Source organism: Bidens hawaiensis, unplaced genomic scaffold, assembly GCF_021521415.1.
Source record: "Bidens hawaiensis isolate Kalapana, Puna unplaced genomic scaffold, B.hawaiensis_p1.1 tig00023995_1, whole genome shotgun sequence".
Taxonomy (NCBI): Eukaryota; Viridiplantae; Streptophyta; class Magnoliopsida; order Asterales; family Asteraceae; genus Bidens; species Bidens hawaiensis.
Window position 1 is genome coordinate 213,065 of NW_027493774.1, and position 6,203 is coordinate 219,267.

Genomic DNA, 6,203 nt, shown 5'->3' on the forward strand with positions numbered 1-6,203 from the left:
GACCAATTAATAAGCCAAACATGTCCTGAAAGATGTGTTAGAAGAGACATGTTAGAGGCTAACAAGCCGTGAAAGACGCGTTAGAGGCTAATAGGTCATGAATAACGTGGAGGCTAACGTGTCGTGAAATACGTGTTTTGTGGCAAAACATGTCATGAAAGACGCGTTGAGGCCTATGTCATCAAAGACGTTTTTTAGGGGATATTTTTGAAAACTTTTATTTATATGGACTAAAATGAAATCTCTCTCCATTAATAGAACATTTTGTGAATTTTCACATATGACATTGGTAATCACTACCAAGCGTAGGAGACGAGAACAAGTGATCTATTAATCTGTCATATACTATAGGTGAATACATACCATTTGGTTTACTGGAGAGATACTCCGTCATAAGGGATGACTCATCTCAGATACTACAAATACATTTAGGATGCAATGACCATGGATGAGAGAACTCTACAATTAATATAGTTTGGGTTTGAGCAATTCTAAGATGTTAACCTCGTGTAAAATTTCAACTTGGATAACAAACAACATATATGTATATTAAATATGGTTTATATGTAACAAGAAAATTACGTATACATTTTATTATACTATGGTTCGCTGGCCATTGCCGTCCGTTCCAAGCGAACAGACTCGGTTAGACTATAATAGAAATTCGCATACCAAAGACGAAGGAATTCCCCACCACTGGTCTAGCTCCATGGCACCAAAAATGTATCAAGGCTCAAGTGATTCACCGAATCGACGAGACCTAAACTTATATAAAAAGTAAGTTTCATGTGTATAGCACCTACTTGTAAGAAGTTCACATTTGATACACGAATACAAGATACATAAACAATTTTAAATATAGAACCATGAGAACCACATAAATATTTAACGTAATGTTAGAAAGACAATAACATGTAATTTGTGTTTTTCTCTTCGTATGTACGCGCGCCGCGTGAGAGAGAGAGAGAGGGGGATATTAAAAACCATGTTAATTATAGGTCACTTTTTAATATATTTTTTTTGTGTGATTCTTGTATTTGAGGGTAACTTAAAATTGAGTATGCATCAAACGGCCATCTAGTTAAGAAATCAGATATACATGATAATAACTAATCTTCCTTTTCGCCAAAATATACCTTAAATATGCCACCTATATGAATTTGTATTAAATGGTGGCTTTAATGATTACGAATTGGATTGTTGAATTTTAACAGTAGTGTAGTCCAAGCATGAACTGTGTAACCCAATTATTTGAATGGGTCAAACATTTAATTAAGTTGTAAACAAGGTTAAACGGGTTGTAATAATTAGTTTCTTTTAACGGTTAAAGACCGTAATGGTGTTTAACGGGTTATATGGGTCAAACATGTAATCCGAAAAAATCCTTTTAGCTAAACGGGTTTTATAGATGATGTTATGTTGTTTGAGCCTCTTTGATCTATGTCGACTTAAAAAGGTTAGTTTCTTTTAATTAATTTATGCCCCATAAGCGTGCGTGGGTGTCGGTAACTAGGCCTTTAAAGAACCGAACGAACACGGATAAGGACATGCTTGTGCGCTTTCATTTAACTCTAAATGAACACGAACAATAAAACTTAACCAACCAAATATTTGTGTTCACGTTCATTTGTTTAAAATCTAAACTAATAGTTAATGAACATAACTAAAGAAAGATAAACGAGCGTAAACAAACATAAATGAACACAGACGAACGAATATAAAAACTGTGAATCGTATGAATGCTCTCTACTTTGAGAGATATATGTACTTATATATATATATATATATATATATATATATATATATATATATATTGTTATTTTACATTCAAATAAAAGGAAACACAATAAATTACATAACAACTAATCAATACATTATAAACTGATGACTTAATTTGTGGGATTGCCTTGACGTAATCATTGGCTTAATTTGTGGGATAATCTTTGACTCTATCATCCCCCCTCAAGCGAAACGGCAGCGAGCCTACGCGAAGCAAAGTCCGAAAATGTTCAAACTGAGATCTGGGCAAACTTTTGGTGAAGATATCGGCTAGTTGAAGCTTGGTAGGAACAAACCGCGTATATAGCTTGCCAGACATCACCAATTTACGAACAAAATGGTAATCCAAATCGATATGTTTGGCCCGTTCGTGAGAAACGGGATTTTGGCTCATGAACAACGCACTGCGATTATCACAAAGCAAAGTCGGTCTGTCAGGTGGCAATGCATGTAGTTCATGTAACAAGTGAGTGACCCATATGATTTCAACAGCTGTGTTGGCCATTGCTCGATATTCAGACTCACAACTGGACCGAGAGACGGTCGGTTGTTTCTTGGCACTCCAAGAAACAAGATTGCCTCCTAAGAAAATAGAATAACCGTAAGTGGACCGACGCGTTTCTATACACCGAGCCTAGTCTGCATCAGAATAACCCAAAATAGTAGTATGTTCGGGACGTGTAAAGGTGAGACTATACGACATTGTACCTTTAACATACCGAAGGATACGTTTAACGCATTGAAAATGTTGGTCGGTTGGTGCATGAAGAAACTGACTAGCTTGATTCACGGCATAAGAAAGGTCGCCCCTAGTTATGGTTAAGTACTGTAACGCCCCAACGAGAGAACGGTAGAGAGTAGGATCAGAAAAAGGGGAACCCGCGGACATAAATGTGTCGGTGGTGGCAAGAGGAGTAGGGACAGGTTTGGTTTCAAGGAGATCGGCACGGGAAAGTATGTCATGGGCATACTTGGATTGACTAAGAAACAATCCATGGTCCGTATAAACAACCTCGAGACCTAAAAAATAATTTAATGATCCCAAATCCTTAATTGCAAATTCATTATGTAGACGGTTACTGAAGTTGGTGAGCATAGTGGGTTTATTTCCGGTTAAAATAAGATCGTCGACATACACAAGAAGGTACATAAGGCAATCACCTTTCTTGAATATGAATAGAGACGTGTCGACTCGACTACACGTAAACCCGTATTGAACAAGAAACGAGATTAGCATGTAAAACCATGCGCGCGGAGCTTGCTTTAAACCATAGAGTGCCTTGTTTAATTTGCAAACATGAGTGGAAAAGCCGAATCAACAAAACCCGTAGGTTGTTCCATGTAGACGGTTTCGTTTAAATGGCCACTCAAGAACGCATTGTTAACGTCCAAATGGTGAAGAGGCCACTTGATAATAACTGCCAAGGACAAAACAATACGGACGGCCGAGGCTTTAACAACGGGACTAAATTTGTATGTAAAATTGATGCCCGGAGTTTGTGTGAAACCTTGGGCTACAAGGCGGGCTTTGTGACGATCAATTAACCATTAGAACGGAATTTGGTTTTGAAAACCCATTTTGAACCAACGACATTAGCAGATGTGGGTCGAGGAACCAAGGTCCAGGTGTTATTGTTTTGTAAGGCAAGAATCTCATCTTGCATGGCTTGTATCCAGTGAGGATGTTTAGATGCACTCTTGAAACCTTTAGGTTCGGATGCTACATGCAAGGCGGTATATAGAGCATGATGAGTAAGATGAGCAAAGTTTGCTTGATGTTTGGGCTTGTAAATACTCGCTTTGGAACGGGTTACCATGGGGGTGGACAGATGTGGTGGTAATAGGGGAAGTTGGCAAGTTCGATGGGTTGATATTGGATGAGGCAGGTTGGGAGAAGTGGAGTGGGTTGAGTTTGGTGAGGCAGGCTCGGATTGGGCTGGATTAGATTGGGTAACGGAAGAGTGTGTAGGCTGATTTGGAGGTTGGGTTGGTGCATCCTTGCAAAGAGCACATGGAGTGGTGACTTGGCTAGAAGGTTGACTAGAGGATATTGTGGGTGACAGAACAGTAGTGTGAGGGATATGTGTATATTCATCTTGATAAGTTGAAAGCAAAAGTGTAGAAAGATCATTTGAAGATGAATGGGTTTCAAATGGAAGTGAAGTTTCATCAAAACGAGCATGCCTAGTCACATACATCCGAGAAGATTGTGGATCAAGGCATTTATATCCTTTGTATTGGGCCGAGTAACCCATAAATATACAAGGGATGCTACGAGGTGCCAATTTATGTGGGGAATAATCACGGAGATACGGATACACTCGACAACCAAAAACTCGAAAATTGTTATAGGTGGGTGTTGTATGATATAGCAGCTCAAAAGGTGATTTGTTATGTAAAACGTCCGAGGGCAAACGATTAATGATATGGGTTGCGGAGCTGAATGCGTCAACCCAATAAGTGGTTGGGACATGAGCATGAAATAATATGGCTAGCCCCATCTCAACTATGTGATGGTGTTTTCGCTCAGCTCTACCATTTTGTGGCGGGGTATGAGTACATGATAACCTGTGAAATGTACCATTTTCATCAAAAATATGACGAACGTGTTGGTTTACAAATTCTGTACCACCATCACTTTGAAACACTTTTACTTTGCGTGAAAATTGTGTTTGAACCAAACGTAAAAATGTTGATAACACCGAATAGAATGCAGTTTTGGTTTTTAAGGGATAAAACCAAGAGAAGCGTGAGTAATCATCTATAAAACCGCATAGTAGCGATAGCCACCAATACTAATAACAGGTGACGGCCCCCATAGGTCACAATGAATAAGATCTAACGGATGCAAAGCACGTTTGTCATTCGTATAAAAAGGCATTTTATGTGCCTTAGCAAGTTGACAAGGCGAACAAGTAATGGGTTTAAGCAAAATAGAAGTAATAGACAAACAACCACGTTTATTCAAAAAAGAAAGCGTATCAAAAGCCACATGGCCTAAACCAGTATGCCACAATTCAAACGAAGCTTTATTATGAGAAACCGAAGCAACAAAGGCAAGGTTACCGTCCCGTAATACATATAGCCCGTTTTCACACCAACCTTGAGCTAGAGGTTGACTTGTTTTCCGGTCCTGAAAGGTAAAGAAAGGTTGAGAAAACAAAACGTCAACAGGATAATCGGTAGTTAATTGGCTTATAGATAAAAGATTTTTTGTGAGTTTTGGAATGACCAACACATCATTTAAAGAAAGATGTTTGTTTAACGAATATTTACCCATATGAGAAATAGGTAAAGAGTTACCATTACCAAAAGCAACGTGGGAATTACCCGAGTATGGAGTGGTGTTATGAAGAGGACCGGTGGAGTTTGCCATATGGGTTGTAGCACCAGAGTCCGCTACCCAATCGGGAGAACCCGTGGTGACATGACATTGGGCCTGAAATGCTTGAGCCAAATGAGCCTCATTAGTAGAGGCAGAAGCAAAAGTGGCCAAGGGGGACACTGATTTGCATAGTGTCCATCAGTACTACACAATTGGCAATGAGGCGGACGACGAGTGTCACGGGAAAAGGAATGAGCACCACGTGTATTGGACCGAGGTTTGGTTTTACTTTGGTTATGGTGTGATGCGCGAGGGCGCTGTTGATGGGCAGTAAAGGCAACATGAGAGGCTGTTTGAGAATTAAGGGATTGGATGAATTGTTCGTGACCTTCTGCTTTCGTAAGAAGATCACGTAGGGGATAAGAGGAATGAGTAGCACGAATGGCAGTGGAAAAATTTTCGAAGGAGGGACCAAGGCCACATAAAAACCAATGGAACTTATCAGTTTCTTTCACCGGTTCTCCAATGGCGGCCAACTGATCACATATGCCTTTGAACTTTCGACCAAATTCGGTGACTGAAGCTTAAACCTTTAGTTAATTGACGCAGGCTGTCACGGAGAAGATTCATGCGTTCAAGAGAGGTATTGCTGTAGGCTGACTCGAGTGCTAACTAGATTTGACGAGCACTGGTTAACCCTAAAACTTCAGGCACAACCTCTTCAGTGAGAGATGAATTGATAAGTAATATTGCACGTTGGTCGGAATCGACCCAATCGACATAAGCTGGGTTCGGTTCTTCTTTACCGTCTTTGGAGATGGTGGCGGCAGGTGGGTTGGCCGAACCATCAACAAGGCCGATCAATTTTTAATTGGTGAAAAATGGAAAAATTTGGTTCTTCCAATATAGATAATTGGAGGAGGAGAATTTGAGGGTTATCATGTGGAGAACGATGGACATGGGGAGGGTACCATCGGGATTGATAGAAGAGGAGGCCATGAAGAACAATTAAAGAGATGAGTAGGGTTAGGAAGATAAGAATAGGATCAAGCTGGTATACCATGTGAATCGTATGAATGCTCTCTACTTTGAGAGAGAT